The 23,692-nt window shown below is 50.1% G+C and overlaps 1 protein-coding gene and 1 pseudogene across 1 annotated transcript in view; both read left to right on the forward strand.

Moving 5' to 3' along the window:
• The first annotated feature begins 4,574 nt into the window (after window positions 1-4,574).
• The window catches only part of DDX11 (DEAD/H-box helicase 11), a 91,640-nt gene continuing 72,522 nt past the window's right edge, over window positions 4,575-23,692 (forward strand). Inside the window, exons 1-2 of the mRNA XM_051850247.2 lie at window positions 4,575-4,672; window positions 10,337-10,475. The gene's annotated coding sequence lies outside the window, so the exon portion shown is untranslated. The remainder of the gene's footprint in view (window positions 4,673-10,336; window positions 10,476-23,692) is intronic.
• Window positions 6,720-7,495, forward strand: LOC127492061 (large ribosomal subunit protein uL24 pseudogene; annotated as a pseudogene).

A 23,692-nucleotide genomic window follows, 5' to 3' on the forward strand; every position in this document is an offset into this window, starting at 1 on the left:
TCTTCTATCCGCTGGTTCACTCCCCACATGGCCGCATCGGCTGGTGCTGGGCTGATCAAAAGCCAGGAGCCAGGAGCTCACGTGGTATAGAAGTCCAAGGACTTGGGCTATCCTCCACTGCTTTCCCAGGTGCAGTAGCAGGGAGTTGGATCGAAAGTGGAGTAGCTGGGACTCCAATTGGTGCCCATATGGGATAATGGCACTGCAGGCCAGGCCATTAACCCGCTGAACCACAGAGCTGGCTGCAAAATCATTTTCTTAATTTCAGTTTCATAGTGTTCATGGCAACTGTATAGAAATATAGCTGACTTCTGTGAAGCTGCTGGACTTGTTTATTCCAGTTTTATTACTGTTATTACTCCTATTGACCACTTAGGATTTTCTGTTTGTAAGATCATGTCATTTGTGAATAAGACAGTTTTACTCCCACCTTTCCAGGCTGGATGCTTTTATATCTGCCTTGCCTACTTGTTCTGGCTAAAATCCCAGTGCAGTACTGAATAGAAGTGGTGAATGTGGACATCTTTGTCTTGTTCTCACTCTGCAGGGTGAAAGCATTCAGACTTTCACCATTAAATATGAGGGTGCTTCAAAAACCTCATAGAAAATGAAACTCAGAGATGTTTATTTTGGTGCAAAAATACTGCAGTCATCTAAATGTTCATTTCCCATGAACTTTCTAAAGAAACCTTTTAGCCATGGTTTTCCGGATATTTTGCACCCAAAGAAACTTAGCTTTTAATTCCACTTTGCCACAGACTTTTTTTTTAAGACTTTATTTATTTGAGAGGTAGACTTAGGGGGGGTGAGGATTGGAGAGGGAGAGAGAGAGAGAGAAGGAGAGAGGGAGGGAGAGAGATCTTCCATTCGCTTGTTCACTCCTCAAATGCGCCGATCCTAAGCCAGGAGCCTCCTCTAGGTCTCCCTCATGGGTGCAGGGGCCCAAACACTTGGGCCATCTTCCATTGCTTTCCCTAGCTACAGCAGAGAGCTGGATCGGAAGAGGAGCAGCCAAGACTAGAACCGGCGCCCACGTAGGTTGTTGGTGCCTCAGGCGGAGGATTAACTCACTGCAACTCGTGGTGCTGGCCCCTTGTGGGGTTTACACAGAAGCTCTTTATCATGTTAACTAAGTTCCCTTCTATTCCTAGTCTGGAGAATTGTTTCCGTGAATGGACAGATGATGTGTTTGTTCCCACCTACAGATAAGGAGAGTAGCCTTTTGTCCACAGGTGTTGTGGCTGCAGCTTCCACGCTGGGATCACTGTGCAACCTGCCCTGCACACCCTTCTGTCCCGTTTTCACCCAGCCACCGCCTGTCTTCTTTCTTTCCGCCCACCTCTCTCATGGTGGCATTCTCCGTCCTGGGAATCTCAGCCCTACTCTCTCTGGAGGTGGGAGACTGCCTTCAACCATCAGCTCCAAGCCCCTGACAGCGCAGTCTGCAGCTGGTAGATCCTTCTTCCAAGACTGAACTCTGCCACTGCTCGTGTCCTATAGTGTCTCATTATCCTCCTCCCCTGGGGCGGGCTCCTCTTTCTGTGTTTTCAATGTCTTCTTCCATTTTCCCTTTCAAGCCTAGAGCCTGGGAGTGATCCTTGACACTTGTCTGCACCCCCCTCCCCCAGTTTCTTTGCAGTCCATTCTCTCTTTAGGCAACCATTGTTTCTCACTCCTGCCCCCAGTCTTGCCGCCCTCCACCATGCAGGTTTTCTGATCCCCAAACTTCTCTGAGGCTCCTTATTCCCACAGTGTGGCAGACAAGGCCTTTCCTCCTCACTTGCACGTTGTGCGCTGGGACACAGCCACCAAACACCGCACTCAGGAGATGCCCTTTAAGATACCAGTTTAATAGCTGCACCAAACTTTTGTCATTTGCAGACAGGATAGATAAGTTGTTTTACCAGTTCTGTTTTTACCTTCCTTTCCATGTCATGGTGTCCTACCCCCGGGCTTTTGGTATGTTCTGTTGTCTTTGCTTGAGAGGATCTTTCTCCTTCCAAGCTATACCCTGTAATCCTTTTCATCCTAAAAAATCAGCTCACTAAACCCTCCTCTCTGAAGCCTTCCTGAACCTTTCCGGACTTATTTATACCCTCCTATGTATTTCTCCAGGGCTCTGTACACGCCCATAGTATTGCATTTTTTTCCCGGATCATTATTTGTGATAATTTTTACTTTTGTTCTAAGTTCGATATTAAGAATTCAGTGTTTTCGGGGGGTGCAGTTTTAAGATGCTCCTTGGGATGTCCACATCCTATTTTTGAGTGCTTGGGTCTGAGTGTTAACTCTGCTTCCTCCTAATGCAACAGGTCACGGCCCAAGTTCTGCTGTGCACATGGGATTCATTTCCAGGCTTCTGACTTCAGATTGGCCCAGATCTCTCTCCCTTTCTCTCTGTCTCTGGCTCTCTGACTTTCAAATAAATTAAAAAAATTAAAAATAAGTAAATAAAAATTGTCCGCATTATTTTTCTGGCATAGATATATGGTCAACTTCTATGCGGTAAGATTTATTTATTTCTATTACACTCATATTTAGGATTTGTCTATTTTGTTCCATTTTTTTTTTTCATTTTTTTCCCTGAATATATAAAGCAATTATGTGGTTAAAAAGTTAAAACTTAGTAAAGAGGTAAATTGAGGGAAGTCTTAATCCCACTGTCAGACATTTCAGTAGTAAGCGACTTCATTAGTCTCTAGTTTATCTTTCTCTCCTACTTACCTACTTGCCTTACTTACACACCTCTTTGGTTTGATCCCTTCAGTTCACTCTCTAAATGGCCACAACAGCCAGGGCTGGGCCAGGCCAAAGCTAGGGGCTTGGAATTCCATCCTGCTCTTCCACATTGCTGGCAAGGGCCCAAGTACCTGGCAGCTAGTCTGGAAGTGGAGCAGCCAGGTCTGTATCTGGCACTCCGATACGGATGCTGGCGTTGCAAATAGTGGCTTAACCTGCTGTGCCATAATGCTGGCCCCACATATGATACCTTGGTGTGGCTTAAATTGTCTTACCTTTTTTGTGTAGACCTAGCTGCAATGTGTGATAGTTTTCGATGTTGTTGCTGAATTTAATTTTCCACTTTTATGCCTTTATTTTTATTTTATTGTTTGTTTAACTTATTTAACTTGTTTAAGAGGCCAAGAAAAAGATCATCAGAGAGAGCTCTCATTTGCTGGGTCCCTCCCCGCATGCCCTCTAAGGCCAGGGCTGGGCCAGGCCAAAGCCAGGAGCCCATCTGGGCTTTGATTTGAGGGGCAGGGACCCATGTACTTGAGCATCACCATCTGCTGCCCAGGGTGGGCATTCGCAGGGATCAGGAATCAGGAGAGCCAGAACCCACACCCCGCGTCCCATCACGGGGTGGAGGATCCCAAGTAGCATCTTAACTACTGTGCCAAATGCCTATCCCTCTCTTCTGGTTTGTTTTTTTTTTTTTTTTTTTAAGATTTTTCAATTTATTTGAAAGGCAGAGTTACTTTGAAAGAGAGTGGGACACACAAGCACACACACACACATACAGAGAGAGAGAGAGATCTTTCATCTGTGGTTCACTCCCTAATGGCCAGGGCTGGTCCAGGCTGAGGCTAGGAGCCTAGAACTCCATCCAGGTCTCCTGCATGGGTGGCAAGGGCCCAAGTAGTTGGGCCACCATCTGCTGCTTTAGCAGAAGTGCAGAGGCAGGACCCAAACGGGCACTGTGACACAGTGGATGCCTGTGTTGCAGGTGGAGGGCCTAACCTGCTACATCACAACACTGTCCCCTCTTCTTCTTCTTCTTCTTCTTTTTTTTTTTTTTTTTTTTACTATTTATTTGAAAGGCAGAGTTACAGAGAGAGGGAGAGATTTCTTCCATCTGTTGGTTCTCTCCCCTAAAAGGCCGCAATTGGCCAGAGCTGGGTTGATCTGAAGCCAGGAGCCTGGAGCTTCTTCAGGGTCTCCTATGTGGGTGCAAGGTCCCAAGCACCTGAGGCATCTCCTACTGCTTTCCCAGGCAAAGAGCTGGATTGGAAGTGGAGCAGCCGGGACTCAAAATGGCATCCATATGGGATGCCAGCTCTGCAGGTGGTGGCTTTACCTGCTACACCGCAGCACCGGCTGCCTCCCTCTTCTGATTCTTTTTTTTTGGACAGAATGGACAGTGAGAGAGAGAAACAGAGAGAAAGAAAGGTCTTCCTTTTTCTGTTGGTTCACCCCACAATGGCCGCTGCGGCTGGCACATTGCGGCCGGCGCACGGCGCTGATCTGAAGCCAGGAGCCAGGTGCTTCTGGTCTCCCATGCGGGTGGGTGCAGGGCCCAAGGACCTGGGCCATCCTGCACTGCACTCCCGGGCCACAGCAGAGAGCTGGCCTGGAAGAGGAGCAACTGGGACAGAATCCGGTGCCCTGACCGGGACTAGAACCCGGTGTGCCACCGCCGCAGGTGGAGGATTAGCCTATTGAGCTGCAGCGCCGGCCTCTTCTGATCCTTAAATGGTACTTTTTGCATGGTTTCACTATATCATGACGAGAAGCCTCAAAGGAAATACTTTGTTCTAGCAAGCAAGATGCCTCAGGCCCCTTTGTTTTTTTCCACAGACACGTATGTGGCTGCAATGTCTTGAGTTTGATCTGGAGTGGGGCATCCCGGGAAGGTACATTTTGAAGTTTATGAAGGAACTCCAAGTTGTTGGTAAGGCTGTAGCCACGGTGGGACCACCTCCCCAAAGGCAGTGGATTGGGCACATGCCCAGTGGGCTGGCAGAGGGTAGAATTCACAGCATAGCACCACTTGGTCTGGTTCCCATGTCTTGTCTGACCCATCCCTTCTCCACCCACTTGCTCATTTCCTGTCCCAGTTTTCATCCTCTTCCTAGAGTCACTCTGCCTCTTCCAGGGGCTGTCATTCCCTTTATTATGTTCACCTTTCAACCTTCCTTCCTGCTCGGGTCTTCTCTCTTTCAAAGATTTACTTATATATTTTTTAAGTATTTATTTTTATTTATTTGGAAGGTAAGAGGCAGAGAGAGAGAATCTTCCATCCACTGGTTCATTCCTCAAAGGGCCTCAATGGCTGGGGCTTTCACAAGCACATTAGCAGGGAGCTGGATTGGAAGTGGAGCAGCAGGGACTTGAACCAGTGCCCATATGGGATGTGGCAGGTGCAGCTTACCCCGCTATGTCACAATGCTGGCCCCAAAATTTGTTTATTTATTTTGAAAGAGTTACAGAGGGAGAGAGAGAGAGAAAGAGAGAGAGAGAGAGAGAGAGATCTTCTGTCCTCTGGTTCACTCCCCAGATGGCTGGCCTCAGTAGCTGAGGCTGAGCCCGGCCGAAGCCAGGAGCTTCATCTGGTCTCCCTACGTGGGTGGCAGGGCTCCAATACTTGGGCCATCTTCCATTGCTTTTGCCAGGCTATTAGCAGGGAGCTGAATCATAAGTAGAGCAGTCAGGACTCAAACGGGTGCCCAGATGGGATGCTGGGGCAAGTGGTGGCTTTACTCGCTAGCCACAATGTCAGCCCTAGGTCCTGTTTCTTTTTAGCTTTTGGCTACAATGTAACTGATATCCTGGAGATGTTACTGATGTCCTGGAGGTCCTAGAACTCAAGACTGTAGCTGAAAGATATCAGCTCCATGAAACCAGAGGGTGCTTGTCTTCCTTTAGACAGTGAGGTTCCCATGCCTGGTGGTGGAGGGCCGTGGGGAAAGAAAGGACGCCCAGGTGTTCTCTTGGGTGAGTGATGGTGTCTGGAATCTGGATGGGACCCACGTCTCTACCTCGTGCTAGTGCCCTGAGCGTGCACCCGAGGACTGGGACCTAGGCAGAACTGAAGCCCAGTAATGGAGTGAAGTGGGAGGCAGAAGTGAGGTGGAAAATGGGAAGGATTTGGGCTGCTGACCACTGAGCCTGACCTGGTTCTCAAACTGCATTCTTTTTTTTTTTTTTTTTTTTTTGACAGGCAGAGTGGACAGTGAGAGAGAGAGACAGAAAGAAAGGTCTTCCTTTGCCGTTGGTTCACCCCCCCCCCCCCAGTGGCCGCTGCAGCTGGTGCGTTGCGGCCGGCGCACTGCGCTGATCCGAAGCCAGGAGCCAGGTGCTTCCTCCTGGTCTCCCACGCAGGTGCAGGGCCCAAGCACTTGGACCATCCTTCACTGCCCTCCCGGGCCACAGCAGAGAGCTGGACTGGAAGAGGAGCAACCGGGACAGAATCCGGTGCTCTGACCGGACTAGAACCCTGGGGTGCCGGTGCCGCAGGTGGAGGATTAGCCTATTGAGCCGTGGAGCCGGCCCAAATTGCATTCTAAACCACCTTCTGGGATACCTCCAGCGGTCACCTTTGTTAGTGTCACTCAGGGAGTCATCTTAATCAATTTACCAAGCTAACGAAATCTACCCACCCACCTGTCTGCCGGCCTCCCTTGAGACTGAACATCTACCCACCCACATGCTTTTGTGTGGACTTTGCTGACACCGAGTTCCTCTGCTGTTGTGCCTTCTTGGTTAACCACCTACCTGTGAGGGGTCTTCGATTTACCTGGCTCCCCTTGGCACACTCGTCTTCTGACCTGTCAGGAATTTTCCAGAGCTCCTGGTAAGAAAGAGACGTCTGCAACCTCTGCCCCTTTTCAGATGCTTCCCTTGCTGCTGTGGGCGAAGCTGTGTGCTCTGGAAACTCCAGTGCCCACCTCCACCCCAACACCCTGCAGCCTGAGCGTTTGTCCCACTCCCTTGTCTTCTTGTCCACGTGCTCCCTCTGGGAAGCCCTTGCCTTCCATCACTGGGAAGATGGATGCCTGAAGAGGGGTGAGAGGTTGGGGGCGGAATCCCTGCCCTCTCCCCATTGAAGAGGGTGGAGTTATCTTTTCAAAAAAGATTTCTTTATGGCTTCTTGTCTTTTTGTGGCCATCACTAGAGTGGCAGTGGCCAAAATGAGGTTCAGTCCCTTTGTGACTTCTGACTGAGGCAAGAACTGAAAAATGCATTTCAATGCAGTGTCGCGCAGTGTCAGGGAGACTGTGTGCTTCCCCTCTTTCCCAAGAGCTGAGACAGATGGGACAACGTGCGACCTATGCCTACCCAGAGGGGTGGTGATATGCAGGCTGTGTGAGGTCGCAGTAAAGGGCAGCGGTTTGGCAAGGCAGTGCAGGTTTACAGAAAGAAATATGTCATCCGCATGGAACAGGTGCAGTGGGAAGAGTCCAGCGGCACAGTTGTCGGGGTGGGCCTTCCCCCAGCAAGGTGCTGCTTATCACCAGGCCAAGCCTGGACAATGACTGCACAAAGATCCTTAAATGGAAAGCCAAATCTCAGCAAGTAGGAAAGGAGGGGGGCAACTGTAAGGTAGAAACAATTGGGAAGATTCAGGACTAAAGTAATCTTATATACAGCTGTCATGAAAATGCTAAAATGAAAAAGAAGTGATTTATTTGTAAGGCAGCACAACAGAGAGAGAGAGAGAGAGAGAGAGAGAGAAACATATCTCCTGTTTCTGGCTCACTTCCCAAATGGCTGCCATGTCCGGGGCTGGGCCAGGCCAAACCTGGATCCAGGAAATCCATCTGAGTCTTCCACATGGGTGGAAGGGGCTCAAGCACTTGGGCAGCTTCTGCTGCTTTCCCAGGTGCTTTAGAAGGGAGCTGGATTGAAAGGGATCAGCCAGGACTTGAACCAGCACTCCAGTGAATACGCCAGGGGGTGGCTTAACCTGTTGTGCCATAGTGCGATCTCCTGGAGATTCTACAAATTTGGGGCTCAACCCTGGAAGAGTTCCTCCTCTTCAGAATCCAGGGGGAAACGTGCATCATGGCCCTCAAGGCTGTGGGGTCCTAGAGCCCATGACTCATCATCAAACTGTGGGACGGAGGCATTTGTACCCCCACCCCGGCCTCAGGGAGCCTCCTGCAGGATCCCTGTGATGGAAGTGTTCTTTTGAGAAGAGAACAGGGCAGCACAGGTGGAATGTGGTGTGGCCTGCAGGCCTTCATCCCCCTCCTCCTGATTCTTCTCACTGGCTGTCTCTACTGGGGTCAGTGAAGGGGTGTGAGTGGGGGTGGGGAGGGGACAAAATCCTTGTGGGACTAATGGGAATTCCTGGAGACCAGAAATAGTACAGCAGGAAGATCATGAGGGTATGGGGGACCATGGGGCTGGGGAGGAGACTTCAGAGCAAAGATGGAGTGAGAGGCAGAATAGAAAGCCCCCACCCAACAGTGGGGGGAAGGGCATGGAAGGAAGTAGGGGAAAACAGCTTTTGAGTTTGATTCCAGGCCTGGCAGTGCATTAGTATAGTAAGATGAGTTTTATAGTATAGAATGCTAGGATGGATTATGTACAGTGAGATGAGTTATATGGTACAGAATGCTAGGAAGGGCCAGTGCCGTGGCTCACTAGGCTAATCCTCCGCCTGTGGCGCCAGCACCCCGAGTTCTAGTCCTGGTTGGGGCGCCGGTTCTGTCCCGGTTGCCCCTCTTCCATTCCAGCTCTCTGCTGTGGCCCGGGAAGGCAGTGGAGGATGGCCCAAGTGCTTGGGCGCTGCACCCGCGTGGGAGACCAGGAGGAAGCACCTGGCTCCTGGCTTCGGATTGGCACAACGCACCAGCCGCGACACGCCAGCTGTAGCGGCTACTTGGGGGGTGAACCAATGGAAAAAGGAAGACCTTTCTCTCTGTCTCTCTCTCTCTCTGTCTAACTCTGCCTGTCAAAAAAAAAAAAAAAAAAAAAACAAAAAAACAAAAAAACTGGAATGCTAGGATGGATTATGTATAGTAGATGAGTTATATGTATAGTAGGATGAGTGTGGTACCCCTATGGCTCATCCCACTTTCCTCCCTCAGTCAAAAACAAAACCAAATCACATTACTGAGCAAACTAACATTCTAGCCCTTTGTTTACCACTTGGAATCAGGGCAAACAGAGGCTGAGGGAAGTCAATAGCCTTCTGGGCATGAGATTCGGAGTGATAAGGTGCTAAGAGCTGGGCCACACAACAAGCTCAGGCGACACAGACACAGAAGTTGGAAATGTATCTGCTGATCTCACCAGGGCCAGCGCTCTGACACTGGCCCCAGACAACAGAGCTCCTCGGTTCTGCAGGTATACTCTAAGGGTACATCTGTGCGGGTTACGGCCACACCTTCACTCTGTGTGTTGTGCTGATATCCATTATGGAGCTCCATCCTCCCAGCAGGACCTGGAGTCCCGCATCCCAGCTGAAGAAGCTGATGCTGCACATAAAGAATGAGCTCAGGACCCAGCCTTCGTGGCCCCCAGTGAATCAGGCTTCCTGCCCTGCGCACTTCCCTAGGCCAGGGAGGCCTCACTTGCCCTCTGTCACAGGTGCAGCCAACTACGTTGGTACCACAGGGAGTATAGCATGATGGTGCTGAGAATGGCTGGAAGGAAGAGTACATGGTGGCGATTTGTTACAGTGAGGGTCAGAGGGTCTGGGGAAGGCTCTGTTGGAATCAGGGAGGGAGGAAAGAAGGACAAGAGAAGCCCAGAAAATGTGGGTCCCAGAAGTCTGGGGATGGGCAAGTGCAGGCCAGGGTGTGGGCAGATGCTCTGCTCCTTAGCCAGATCTGGGGCAAGAACCAAACTCCATAGGGATGCCATGGGTCGACAGCCTCTGTGATTTCCTTCCTCCTGCTGGGTAGACAGGTGCAGTGAGGAGGAAGGGCCGCCCTGGAGGCAGGGGACAGGTGCAGTGAGGAGGAAGGGTCGCCCGGGAGGCAGGCAGTGTGTTCTTCTTTCCCAGCATACACCCAGAGACCCACTGAGGGCCAGGCAAGGGAGGACTGTCTCTGCACGTGGGGCTGTATGTTTTGCCTTGGAGGAAAGGAAAGGCCACGGGCAGCTCCAACTCCTGCTCCTCTCAGAGTGCTCAGTGAATTGCCTACCAGTGCCCAGAAGTACCCAAGTCTGGGGCCTGGGGCTGCTATGGTGATGGACATCGCTGCAGAGGCAGTGTCCACCAAGGCCTGCCTCCCTCTGGCTGCTGTTTAGGCGCTAGCCCCTGGGGATGCAGACCAGGATGGGAGTGGGATTAGGCAACTGGGCTGAAGGAGTGAGGCTTGAGCCAAGCTGGGCAGAGCTGGCGTCTGTCCACTTGCCTGTGCAGGGAGACTTTCTGGGCTCCTCCAGGTGAGCAGAGTGACAACCCCTCCCCATGGTCCAGGAAAGGGTGCACTAAGAAGACCCTCCACCCTAGCCCCTCCATCGTTGGCGGTGTCATCCTGTTCTTGGCGCTTCCTGAGTGCCCCTGTTTGCCAGGCACGGCGTGAGGCAGAGCCACTGAGGACTGGTCCTGCCTTCCTTCCTGAACTGAGGCCAACTCACTGTCTTTCCTTGGGCACAGGTGGGAGCAGAGTCTGGTGATGCTGGGCTGCCTTTTCTTCCTCATGCTACAGTCCAACCTCAACGAACTGGTGAAGTGGTTAACTCAAAGGCCAATGACTTTGATACCGGCGAAATGGGAGTCCTTCTACATTTCCTAGGTGAGATGCAAATGTCACTAGTCATGCGTTCCTTATATATTGAGCAGCTAGTGCTGGGGCTGGCAAAGCATAGCCCGCAGGCCATATCTGGGCCAAAGGAGCTTTGTAAACAAGGCTGAACTACAACTCAGCTGTGCCCTTCATTTCCTTATCATTTGCCAGTTGTCCGTGGCTGCTCAGGGCTCCAAGCACAGAGGGGAGCAGTAGCTGTGCAGACCCTGTGGCCTGCAAAAGCTCAGCTATTTCCTGTGTGGCCCTGTACAGAGGAAGCTTGCTGACCCCCGAGTTAATGCCTCCCACGTTTCTTGAGCAACTACTGTGTGTCCGGCGGGGTAGTGGATATGAGTAAGCCACTGTGCTTGTCTTGCTTTCCCACGTGAGGAAGAGGGAGCCGTAAGAATGCAGGTCAGGGTGCTCTGTGCTACAACCAGAAGTGTAGTTTAGGGACTGCGCTATGTTGAGTAAGGGCTGTGGGAACTCAGAGAGGAAGTAGCTGGTTCTGCCTCCAGGAGTTTCCAGGTGACACTGGAACTGCACCGTGGAGACTGAGGCAGACGTGATGGAGCACTAAGCAGTAAGCACCCACCATCATTCATCAGAGAAAAGGCCAGGACCAGGTGGCTTCACTTCTGAATTCATTGTTTGCTTTTAAAGATTTATTTTGGCCGGCGACGCAGCTCAGTAGGCTAATCCTCTGCCTTGCGGCGCCAGCACCCTGGGTTCTAGTCCTAGTTGGGGCACCGGATTCTGTCCCGGTTGCCCCTCTCCCAGGCCAGCTCTCTACTGTGGCCAGGGAGTGCAGTGGAGGATGGCCCAGGTCCTTGGGCCCTGCACCCCATGGGAGACCAGGAGAAGCACCTGGCTCCTGCCTTTGGATCAGCGTGGTGCGCCGGCTGCAGCGGCCATTGGAGGGTGAACCAACGGCAAAGGAAGACCTTTCTCTCTCTCTCTCTCTCTCACTGTCTACTCTGCCTGTCAAAAAAAAAAAAAATTTATTTTTATTTCTTTGAAAGGTAGAATGTAAGAGAGAAGGAGACAGAGGGAGAGAGCTTCCGTCTACTAGTTCACCCCCAAATGGCTGCAACAGGCAGGGCTGGGCCAGGTAAAAGCCAGGAACCTGGAACTCCTTCTGAGTCTCTCATGTGGGCGACAGGGTCACAAGCATTTGGGCCATCACCCACTGCTTTCCCTGGGGCATTAGCAGGGAACTGGATCAGAATCGGAGCTATGGAACTCAAATTTGTGCTGCATGACATGGGATATCGGCATCCCTGGTAATGGCCCAATCTGCTGTGTCACAGTGCTGGCTCCTGAATTCACCAAACATTTAAAGAAGAATCAGTATCAAACTCTTCCCAAAAAACAGAAGAGGAAATTCCTCTAATTTCATTTTAAGAGGCAGCAGATGAAGACCTTTTTTTTTTTTTTTTTACAGGCAGAGTGGACAGTGAGAGAGAGACAGAGAGAAAGGTCTTCCTTTGCCGTTGGTTCACCCTCCAATGGCCGCTGCAGCCGGCGCACCACGCTGATCCAAAGGCAGGAGCCAGGAGCCAGGTGCTTTTCCTGGTCTCCCATGGGGGTGCAGGGCCCAAGCACCTGGGCCATCCTCCACTGCACTCCCTGGCCACAGCAGAGAGCTGGCCTGGAAGAGGGGCAACCAGGACAGAATCCGGCGCCCCAACCGGGACTAGAACCCGGTGTGCCGGCGCCGCTAGGCGGAGGATTAGCCTAGTGAGCTGCGGCGCCGGCCGAAGACGTTTTTGATATTTTGATATCAACATCCGGTTCAAGAAGAATCCAGGCCACTAACTCTGATGAACGCAGAATCAAATCTCCTCAATAAAATACAAACCATGGAGATAATCTCCCTATCTGAAGGGCAACTGATTTGAAACCTTAATTGTATCTGCAAAGTCCCTTAGCATTAGCACCGGATTAGTACTTGATTGAATAACCGACAGGTGTGAGCGCACCAGGCAAGGTCGGAGTTCTGCCTATCAGAGAAATGTTCCCACCAGTGTTAGATATTTTTATTAGCATAGGACCTGGATCCAGGACCCAATTTTCTAATTGTTTCAGCTCTCCTTTACTTTCACTGACATTTCTCAAGCTAAGATCCCATCAACTTGACAAAAATTTTATTTGTATTATTGTGAAAAATAGAAAAAAGACAGAGAACTCCTATTTCCTGATTGATCCCCCAAATGCCTGCAACAGCAGGGCTGGGCCAGTCTGAGGCCAGGTGCAAGGAATTTAACAAGTCTCCTACATGGGTGACAAGGACCCAGCTACTTGGACCATCACCTGCTGCTTTCCGGAGTCAGCGTTTGTGGGAAACCAGAATCAGAAGTGGAGCCAGGACTCAATTCCAAGGATTCCGAATATGGTATGTGGGTTTCCCAAGTGGCAGCTTAAGTGCCAGGCCCAGTGGCCACCCCTCCACCACCTTTCAGTGGTATTGCATAAAAGCACAGGTGCGTTACTTAGTAAAATGAGTGGGAAACAGAGGTCAAATAAGATTTCCTCCTTGTAGGATTCTCGGGATTTGTGTGTGGGTTAGTCTTGTCCTGCTAGAAGCAGACGCCAACATGGGCCTGCAGGTAGGAGAGAGCTGTTGGAGATGAAGCTGTTGAGGGAAAGCAGGAAAGGAGCCAGTGGAGAGGGCAGAGCCATCAGCCTGTGGTGCTGGTGTGATCCTTGGTGAAGAAGGGGAAGAAGGCAGGAGGGGAGCAAGGCCTTAGCTGATGCTGTGGTCCTCAGTAAGCTTCAGCAAGGCCAGCAGGGAGTTGCAGATCCAAAGTCACCCAGCAGAGACGTCCTATGTCTCGCAGGGGTAGGCCTGCCTTGGTGAGCCTATCATCCTCAGTCTTGAGCCAGAAAAGCCTCCGGGCATCTGGCCCGAGTTTTAAAGGATGGCAACTAGAGATGCTGGTCAGTTTTCTTTTGTTTGTTTAGAGATTTATTTATTTATTTGAAAGGCAGAGTGAGAGAGAGCGCGAGCGAGTGCACGTGCTTCACTCCTCAAATGGCTGCAATGATTGTGCCAGGCTGAAGCCAGGAGCCAAGAACTGCATCTGGGTCTCCCATGTAGGTGACAGGAGGCTAAAAACTTGGGCTGTCCTCTGCTGCTCTCCCAGGTGCATTAGTGGGGAACTGGATAGGAAGAAGAGCAGCCAGGACGCGAGCTGGTGCTCAGGTATGATGCCAACGTTGCAGGTGGTGGTTTAACCTGCTGCACCACGATGCGGGCACCCTGTTTTTACTTTTTATTGGGAGCATCCATTAGCCTCAAGTTTCCAGAGACCACAGTTTGCCATCTGCTGCTGCACCACCAAATCACGTGCGCTTCCGTTGGTACGTGAAGAGTTGGGCTTTATCACACAGGTGCTTGTAGTGTTCCCCAGTAGTACACCAAGCACAGTCTCTCTTTTATTCTCCTTCCTGGTACATGTCTGCGTGCTGTCTAAGGGTGAGCATAGGCTTGTTTTGTATACTGGATTTTCCATTTGTAGGATGGAAATTGTATCCTCCCTGCTAGTCTGCAGATCGGTCAGGTACACAGTGTACCCAAAGTCCTGGTTGTCTGTGGATATGTTTTGGCTACTGCTTTCCTCTCTCTCCCTCCTCTTCCCTTATTCCAAGGGACAGTGATTAAGAAGGAAGATATTGGGGTGGGCGTCATGGCACAGTGTAATGGTTAAGCCTGTGCTTGGGATGCCTGCATCCCGCTCTGGAATACCAGTTCAAGTCCCAGCTGTTCTGCTCCCTGCTAATGTTAATGTGTCTAGGAAGCACAGACGATGACTCAAGTGCTTGAGTTCCTGCCCCCAACATGGGAGACCCAGGTGATGTTCCTGGACTAACCCCAGGTATTGTGACCATTTGGGAAGTCAACTGGTAGATGGGAGCTTTCTCTGTCACTCTTCTTTTCAAATGAATAAATTAATCTTAAAAAAAAAAAAAAAAAAAAAAAGAACCGGAGCTGGTGCAAGGGGTTATGCACCACCTCCAATGCTGGCATTCCATGAGTCCTGTTTTGAGTCCTGGCTGCTCTGCTTCCACTCCAGCTCCCTGCAAATGCATCTGGGAAAGCAGCAGAAGATGGCTCAGTACTTGAGGCCCTGCCACTCATACGGGAGACCCAGATAGAGTTTTGCACTCCTGGCTCAGTCTGGCCCAGCCCTAGTTGTTGTGGCCACTTAGGAAGTGAACCAGTGAATGGAAGACCTCTCTCTCTCTCTCTCCTTTTCTTTTTTTTTTTTATTTTTTTTATTTTTTTTGACAGGCAGAGTGGACAGTGAGAGAGAGAGAGACAGAGAGAAAGGTCTTCCTTTTGCCGTTGGTTCACCCTCCAATGGCCGCCGCGGCCAGCGCGCTGCGGCCGGCGCACCGCGCTGATCCGATGGCAGGAGCCAGGAGCCAGGTGCTTTTCCTGGTCTCCCATGGGGTGCAGGGCCCAAGCACCTGGGCCATCCTCCACTGCACTCCCTGGCCACAGCAGAGGGCTGGCCTGGAAGAGGGGCAACCGGGACAGAATCCGGCGCCCCGACCGGGACTAGAACCCGGTGTGCCGGCGCCGCTAGGCGGAGGATTAGCCTAGTGAGCCGCGGCGCCGGCCATCTCTCTCCTTTTCAAATAAATAAATAATTTTTTTGAAAAAAGAATCAAGGTATTGATGAGTTCATAGTATAATTGTTAGGGCAGTAACTACTACTAACTAGCTCTGCCTAGGAAAGCTGGCTCAACTTGGGGGTTCATCAGGCCAACAAGGGAGAAGAAATGTTAAATTTGCAAAACCCAGTGGAAGGGCTTCAGTTCCTGGCAGAGATGGAGCAATGGGGATGAGACGAACCCTCCTGCCTAAACAATTAAAAACAGCAACAACAACAAAAACCCAGACAGAATATGTGAAACAAGTTCTCTAGATGTTGCACATCATGCCATAGAGAACAGTGATCCCTGGGTAGCAGCAAGAAATGACACGGCCCCCACACTGGCCCAGCTTCCTTCCTTAGGAGGATTTCCAGGAAGAGTCCAGTGGACTCCCTGAGTAGTGGAGATGGTGTCGAGACTCCAGGAAAAGCCAAGAGGCCAGAGTTCATAGGGCAGAGGACCAAAAAGGGCCTGTGTTAGATCTGCCTGGGAAGGAGAAGAAGCAGGGGCTGGCGCTGTGGTGCAGCGGGTTAACGGCCCTGGCCTGAAGCGCCAGCATCCCGTATGGGTGCTGGTTCAAGTCCCAGCTGTTCCACTTCCTGTCCAGCTCTCTGCTGTGGCCTGGGAAAGCAGTGGAAGATGGCTCAAGTGCCTGGGCCCCTGCACCCGTGTGGAAGACTTGGAGAAAGCTCCTGGCTCTTGGCTTTGGATCAGCACAGCTCCAGCTGTTGCAGCCAACTGGGGAGTGAACCATTGGATGGAAGACTTCTCTCTCTCTCTCTGCTTCCCCTCTCTCTGTGTAACTCTGACTTTCAAGTAAAATAAATAAATCTTTAAAAAAATAAGAAATGAAAAGGAGCATTAACTGAAGGAACAGTAGCCAGAACGGTTCCCATTCCCAGAAATGATCTTAGAAAACCTAACTCAGAGCACTGGGCAGGGAACTGAAGAGGGGTAGAGCTGGCAGCTGGCCAAATGCTGTTCTGATCCCATCTGACAGATCTCAAAAGAAAGACCCAGCAGGGTCAAGTTATTTCCAAGTGACAGCTGTGCCAGAGCAAACTCGAGAGTATTAGCAGCCATGTGGGCATATCCAGCTCCCAGCAAGGTAAACCCACAAGGTGTGGCATGAAATGAACAAAGAATCAGGAAAGTATGTCCTGTAATAGGAGACAGTCATTTTTTTTTAAGATTTATTTATTTATTTGAAAGGTAGAGTTACAGAGAGGCAGAGAGAGAGAGAGAGAGAGAGAGAGAGAGATATCTTCCATTTGTTCGTTCACTCCCCAGATGGCCACAGTGGGCTAATCTGAAGTCAGGAGCCAGGAGATTCCTCTGGGTCTCCCACGTAGGTACAAGGGCCCAAGCGTTTGGGCCATCTACTGCTGCTTTCCCAGGCCACAGCAGAGAGATGGATTGGAAGTGGAGCAGCCGGGACTAGAACCGATTGCCCATGTGGGATGCTGGCACTGCAGGCGGAGGCTTTACCTGCTAGGCCACAGTGCCGGCCCTGACACCTATATTTTTAGAAGACCCAAATTGAACTTCTAGAGCTAAACACTAAAATATCTATGGTAACAAAAATCCTGGATGGCATTAATGACAAGAGAAAAAGATCCATCAACTTCAAGTCAGATAGGAATTACGCAAAATGAGCAGCAGAAAGGAATAAAAGGAAAAGAATGAAGCATCGATGAAATGTGGGTCAACTTCAAACAGCCTGATTTATGTGCACTTGGATCCTCCAAAGAACAAGTTGAGACAGAAAAAATTTTTTAAAAAATTTGTAGTAGAAAAAATTCGAATTTGACAATGTCGTTCCCCCTCTTCGTGGAGGAACGACACAGGACCCTGCGCTGTTCTTTTGTCTGCTCGGCCCTCCCCGGGTTTGCTGCTGGTTCTTCCCGGGTTGGCTACCGTCCCTTCCACCTCCGTGGAAGGGCGGTTCCCCCTAGCCACTTTCCCCACTTCCGCGGGGGAGCGGCATACCGCCGGCCGGCTCTCTCGGGGGCTACACAGGTGTTCCTCTTAGATGTTCCTGGTGCATGCCGTCTCTCTCCTCCTTTATAGTCCTCTTCCGCCAATCCCAACTCTGCTACCCACACGCCGAGTACGCTGCTCTCCTCCAATCAGGAGCAGGTCCTACAGTTTATTGGTTGAACTGGAGGCAGTTGTGTAGAAGCTGTTTCTCCCTTTCTCCCTTCTCAGCGCCATATTGTGGGAGAGCAGATGTATAGAATAAGTCTTTTTTTTTTTTTTTTTTTTTTTTTTTTTTTTTTTTTGCACAGGCAGAGTAGACAGTGAGAGAGAGAGACAGAGAGAAAGGTCTTCCTTTGCTGTTGGTTCACCCTCCAATGGCTGCCGCGGCCGGCGCACCGCACTGATCCGATGGCAGGAGCCAGGAGCCAGGTGCTTTTCCTGGTCTCCCATGGGGTGCAGGGCCCAAGCACCTGGGCCATCCTCCACTGCACTCCCTGGCCACAGCAGAGAGCTGGCCTGGAAGAGGGGCAACCGGGACAGAATCCGGCGCCCCGACCGGGACTAAAACCCGGTGTGCCGGCGCCGCTAGGCGGAGGATTAGCCTAGTGAGCCGCGGCGCCGGCCCTAGAATAAGTCTTAATTCCAGTAACTTAGTCTAGTCCAGGTTGCTCCCCACAGACAAAAATTATTTACTCACAGATCCAAGATGTACTCAATGGACCCCAAGCATAAGAAACATACAGAACCTATCTTCAAGCACAATCAAACTTCTCAAAACCTGTGAGGGGCTGGCGCTGTGGCACAGTAGCTCAGTCCTCTGCCTGTGGCACTGGCATCCCATATGGGTGCCAGTTTGTATCTGGCTGCTCCTCTTCTGATCCAGCTCTCTGCTATGGCCTGGGAAAGCAGTGGAAGGTGGCACAAGCGCTTGGGTCCCTGCACCAGCATGGGAGACCCAGAAGAAACTCCTGGCTCCGACCATTGTGTCCTTTTGGGGAGTGAACCAGGGAACAGAAGACCTTTCTCTCTGTCTCTCCTTCTCACTGTCTGTAAGTCTACCTCTCAAATAAATAAATAAAATCTTAAAAAAAAAAAAAAACTGTGAGAAGGAGAAAATCTTAAATGTAGCCAGAGTAAAAATCAAACTAAACTGAACAACAATAAAAAGCCTGATTCATATAGATGGACGAATATAAGGACAATAGCAGCTTTCTTCCTGGGAACAATTGCAAGAAAGAAAAATTCTGTCTCCAAAACTTCTGTCGCCAATGAGTATCTTTCAAAAATGAGTGGGAAGAAAAACAGTTTTGAGACAATGAAAACTCAAGTGGATTCATCACCAGTAGACTCACACTGGCAGAGATGTTAAAGGAAATCTTGCAGGTGGGAGCAAGGTGATACCAGATGGAAATGCAGGTTTATACAAAGGAAATGAGGGACACCAGAAATGGCAACTATGAGAGTAAATATATTTTTTATTTTAAGAACATTTAAAAGCTAATTTTATATAATGTTTATGACAATGTAGTATGGGGATTATAACATGTAGAAATAAAATATATGATAATAGCCCAAAGGGTATTAGAGTATAAGTGAGTATAAGTATACGGCCACATTTACTTACTATCCATACAGTGGTATATGTCAGCTGAGGGTTGACTGGAGTAAGTTAAGGGTATATGTTGTGGCCAGTGCTGTGGCACAGAGGGTTATGCCACTGCTAGCAGTGCTGGCATCCCATACAGGTGTCTGTTTGAGTTTCTGCTGCTCCACTTCTTTTTTTTTTTTTTAAAGATTTATTTTTATTTATTTGAAAGACAGAACTACAGAGAGAAGTAGAGCCAGAAGAGGACAGAAAGGTCTTCCACCCACTGGTTCACTCCCCAAATGACCACTATGGCCAGAGCTGAACTGATCCAAAGCCAGAAGCCAGGAGCTTCTTCAAGGTCTCCCACATGGGTTCAGGGGCCCAACGACTTGGGCTGTCTTCTACTGCTTTCCAAGGCCATTCTAGAGAGCTGGATCAAGAAGAGAGGCAGCCAGGACTTGAACTGGCACCCACTGCAGGCCGGGGCTTTAACCCACTGTACCACAGCACTGGCCACTGCTCCACTTCTGATGCAGCTCTCTGCTAATGCACATGGGAAAGCAGCAGAAGATGGCCCAAGTGCTTGGGTCCCTGCACTGATGTGAGAGACCTGAAAAAACGCCTGGCTCTTGGCTTCAGCTTGGCCCAATCCTGGCTGCTGTGGCCAGTTGGGGACTGAACCAGTGGATGGAAGACCTCTCTTTGTGTCTCTCCCTCTCTATTGCTCTGCCTTTTGAATAAATAAATAAATAAATAGGGGTTGGCGCTGTGGCATAGCGGGTAAAGCTGCCATATGCAGTGCCGCATCTCATATGGGCACTGGTTCGAGTCCCAGCTGCTCCACTTCCAATATAGCTCTCTGCTATGGCCTGGGAAGGCAGTGGAAGATGGCCCAGGTCCTTGGGCCCTGCCCCTATGTGGGAGACCTGGAAGAAGCTCATGTCTCCTGGCTTCGGATCGGCACAGCTCCAGCCACTGTGGCCAATTGAGGAGTGAACCCGAGGATGGAAGACCTCTCTCTCCCTCTTCTTCTCTCCGTGTGTAACTCTGACTTTCAGATCAATCAATCAATCAATCTTTAAAAATTTAAAAATAAATAAATAAAATATTTTTAAGGAGTAAAAGGATAGCAAAAACACAAAAAACAAAAAAACAAAAAACACCAGGCTAACACTTGTCAGCAAAAAGACTATGTTGGCTATATTAACACATATTTTCACAGCCAAGAGTGTCAGGGATGAAGAAGGTCATTTTATATGGATAGAAGACTCAGTTCATCAAGGGCACCTGAGAATTCCAAATGTTTATGTACCTGAAAATGAAGCTTCAAAACACAGTGAGCCAAATCCGACAGAACCGCAAGAAGAAATAGGCAAGTCCACTGCTGGCGCCGTGGCTCACTAGGCTAATCTTCCGCCTAGCGGCGCCGGCACACCGGGTTCTAGTCCCGGTCGGGGCGCTGGATTCTGTCCTGGTTGCCCCTCTTCCAGGCCAGCTCTCTGCTGTGGCCCGGGAGTGCAGTGGAGGATGGCCCAGGTGCTTGGGCCCTGCACCCCACGGGAGACCAGGATAAGTACCTGGCTCCTGCCATCGGATCAGCGCGGTGCACCGGCTGCCGCGCGCCAGCCGCGGCGGCCATTGGAGGGTGAACCAATGGCAAAAAAAAAAAAAAAAGGAAGACCTTTCTCTCTGTCTCTCTCTCTCTCTCACTATCCACTCTGCCTGTCCAAAAAAAAAAAAAAAAAAAAAAAAAGAAAGAAATAGGCAAGTCCACGTTTATGGTCAGGGATTTCAACATCCATTTTTCAATAGCTGAACAGGTAGGAAATCAGTCAGTATATGAATGATTTGAACAACACTGACAAGCAGTTTGTCCTGAATGGCATAGAAATTGGAAAGGAAGAAGTAAAACTGTATGGGCAACATGATAGTCTATATAAGATATGAAGTATTTGGGAATAAACCTGAAAAAAAGATATGTAAGACCTGGACACTGGAAACTACACTAGTCATTACTGAGAGGAACCACAGACGCTAAATGAAACAGAAGTTTTGTTCATGATCAGAAGATCCAATATCGCTAAAAAAAACAGTTCTCAAGTTGAGCTTTGGATTTGTCCGATCCTAATAAAATCCCAGCCACCTTTAAAAATAGGAATAGAGGAGCTCATTCTAAAATTCATGTGGAAATGAAAAAGAACCAGCATCACCAAACGCAACCTAGAAAAAGAAGAATGATGCAGAGCTACAATAATTATGACAGTTCAGCATTGACACTGGATTGGGACTATTGGATAAACAAATAGATCAAAAGAACTAATATGTCTAGTAGGCAAATATGTCTACATGTATGCCATTGATTAATTTTTGGCAAAAACATAAATGTAGCTCTTTGGAGCAAGGATAGTTTCTTTTTTTAAAGATTTTATGACAATGTAGTATGGGATTATAACATGTAGAAATAAAATACGTGATAATAGCACAAAGGGTATTAGAGTATAAGTATACAGACACATTTACTTACCATCCATACAGTGGTATATGTCAGCTGAGGGTTGACTGGAGTAAGTTAAGGGTATATGTTGTGGCCAGTGCTGTGGCACAGTGGTTTAAGCCACAGGCTTTTTTTTTTTTTTTGACAGGCAGAGTGGACAGTGAGAGAGAGAGACAGAGAGAAAGGTCTTCCTTTGCCATTGGTTCACCCTCCAATGGCCACAGCGGCTGGCGCGCTGCGGCCGGCGCACCGCACTGATCCGATGGCAGGAGCCAGGAGCCAGGTGCTTTTCCTGGTCTCCCATGGGGTGCAGGGCCCAAGCACCTGGGCCATCCTCCACTGCACTCCCTGGCCACAGCAGAGAGCTGGCCTGGAAGAGGGGCAACCGGGACAGAATCCGGTGCCCCAACCGGGACTAGAACGCGGTGTGCCGGCGCCGCTAGGCGGAGGATTAGCCTAGTGAGCCACGGCGCCGGCCTAAGCCACAGGCTTTTTTAAAGATTTTATTTATTGGAACAAGGATAGTTTCTTTAAAAAAAAAAAAAAAGATTTTATTTATTTATTTAAGAAGTAGAGTTACAGAGAGAGAGAGAGGGAGAGACAGAGCGAGAGAGATCTTCTATCCACTGGTTCACTCTCCAAATGGCCACAATGCCTGGAGCTGGGCTGTTCTGAAACCAGGAGCCAGGAGCTTCTTCCAGGTCTCCCGCATGGGTGCAGAGGCCTGAGTACTTGGGTCATTTTTTTTTTTTTTTTTTTTTTGACAGGCAGAGTGGACAGTGAGAGAGAGAGACAGAGAGAAAGGTCTTCCTTTGCCATTGGTTCACCCTCCAATGGCCGCCGCGGCCAGCTGATCCAATGGCAGGAGCCAGGAGCCAGGAGCCAGGTGCTTTTCCTGGTCTCCCATGGGGTGCAGGGCCCAAGCACTTTGGGCCATCCTCCACTGCACTCCCTGGCCACAGCAGAGAGCTGGCCTGGAAGAGGGGCAACCAGGACAGAATCCGGCGCCCCGACCGGGACTAGAACCCGGTGTGCCGGCGCCGCTAGGCGGAAGATTAGCCTAGTGAGCTGCGGTGCCGGCTTGGGTCATCTTCTACTGCTTTCCCAGGCCATAGCAGAAAGCTGGATTGGAAGAGGAGCAGCCGGGACTCAAACCAGTGCACATATGGGATGCTGGCGCTGCAGGCAGAGGCTTAGCCTACTACACCACAGAGCCGGCCCCATCAAGGATAATTTCTTCACTAATAGTGCTGGGACATTTGTTGAGAAGAGAATGAAAAGACAAGCATGGTAATAGAGATAATTTTTGCAAATCACATATATATTCAGGGTATATGAAGAATTCTCAAGCAGCAGGTATTGTGGTGCAGGGTGTTAAGTTGCTGCTTGGGACATCTGCATCCCATAGTGGAGTGCCTGGTTCGAGTCCCAGCTGTTCTGCTTCTGATCCAAGTTCCTGCTAACACATCCTGGGAGGCAGCAGTCGATGGCTCCCTTGCCACCCACGTGGGAGACCTGGATGGAGTTCCAGGCTCCTGGCTTCAGTCTGGCCCAGCCCTGGCTATTGTGGGCATTTGTCAAAGTTGTCAAATACATTCCAAACTTATTAAATTGTGCAATTTAAATATGTGAAATTCATCGTGAGTTTTACATCAATAAAGCTGTCTGTGGAATATCAACTAGAACGCAGAGACATGTTTAAACCAAGACGGTTTTCTCGCACTGGTGGGACAACCCACCAAGCAATGGAATGCACCAGGTGGACAGGATAGTTTGGCTTTCAGACTGATTTATGATTCGGAAAGTCAGAAAAGAACAGAACCAGTTCTGGCTTTTGCCACGGTTGTCTTCTCCAGTTTCTTTGAAGCCAGCCAACACTTGCAGTATTGAACTGTCCTGAAGTTTCCATGGAATAATGGCATTAACGGAAATCAGTGGAGCTTCCTGGCAAGGTGAAAGGGCAGATCGTGGCTGTGTTTGCTCATGCTTGGGAACCGGACCCTGAGCCTGCTGTGCCATATGCTGGAACGGTGTGGACCATCGTGCAGGGATGTGAGGAAAGCGGATCTCCCTTGAGGCTGTGCAGAGGCTGGGTGGACTTGTCCTGACTCTGTCCTGATTGACGCACGCGGTGAGTTTGCCAGCTCTTGGCGGCTGCGGCTCTCAGTGGCCGTAGCGGTGCAAACGTGGCATCCCAGCCTGGGAATCTCCCAGGCATGCAGTCTCCCTGGGGAGTGCTGTGAGGCTACAAACGCCCGCCTCAGCCTTTCTCCCTCCTTTGGAGGTGGTGGCTCCTCCATACCAGCTGCCGCCTCCACACATGCAGGTGAGTCATCGGGTGACCTCTGTTGTTCACACCTGAAGCTCGCCTGGGACGGCGAAGGCCTAGATTCTGGGCGCCCAGGACGATGTCCTCCATGAGGGTCCCTGGACACCCCCTGCAGGATCCCTGGGCTGACAGGCTTGGTTGTTCCCCCTGAGCTCTGGGGAGAGGGCAGAAGG

The sequence above is a fragment of the Oryctolagus cuniculus genome, chromosome 9 (genome assembly GCF_964237555.1).
Source record: "Oryctolagus cuniculus chromosome 9, mOryCun1.1, whole genome shotgun sequence".
NCBI lineage: Eukaryota > Metazoa > Chordata > Mammalia > Lagomorpha > Leporidae > Oryctolagus > Oryctolagus cuniculus.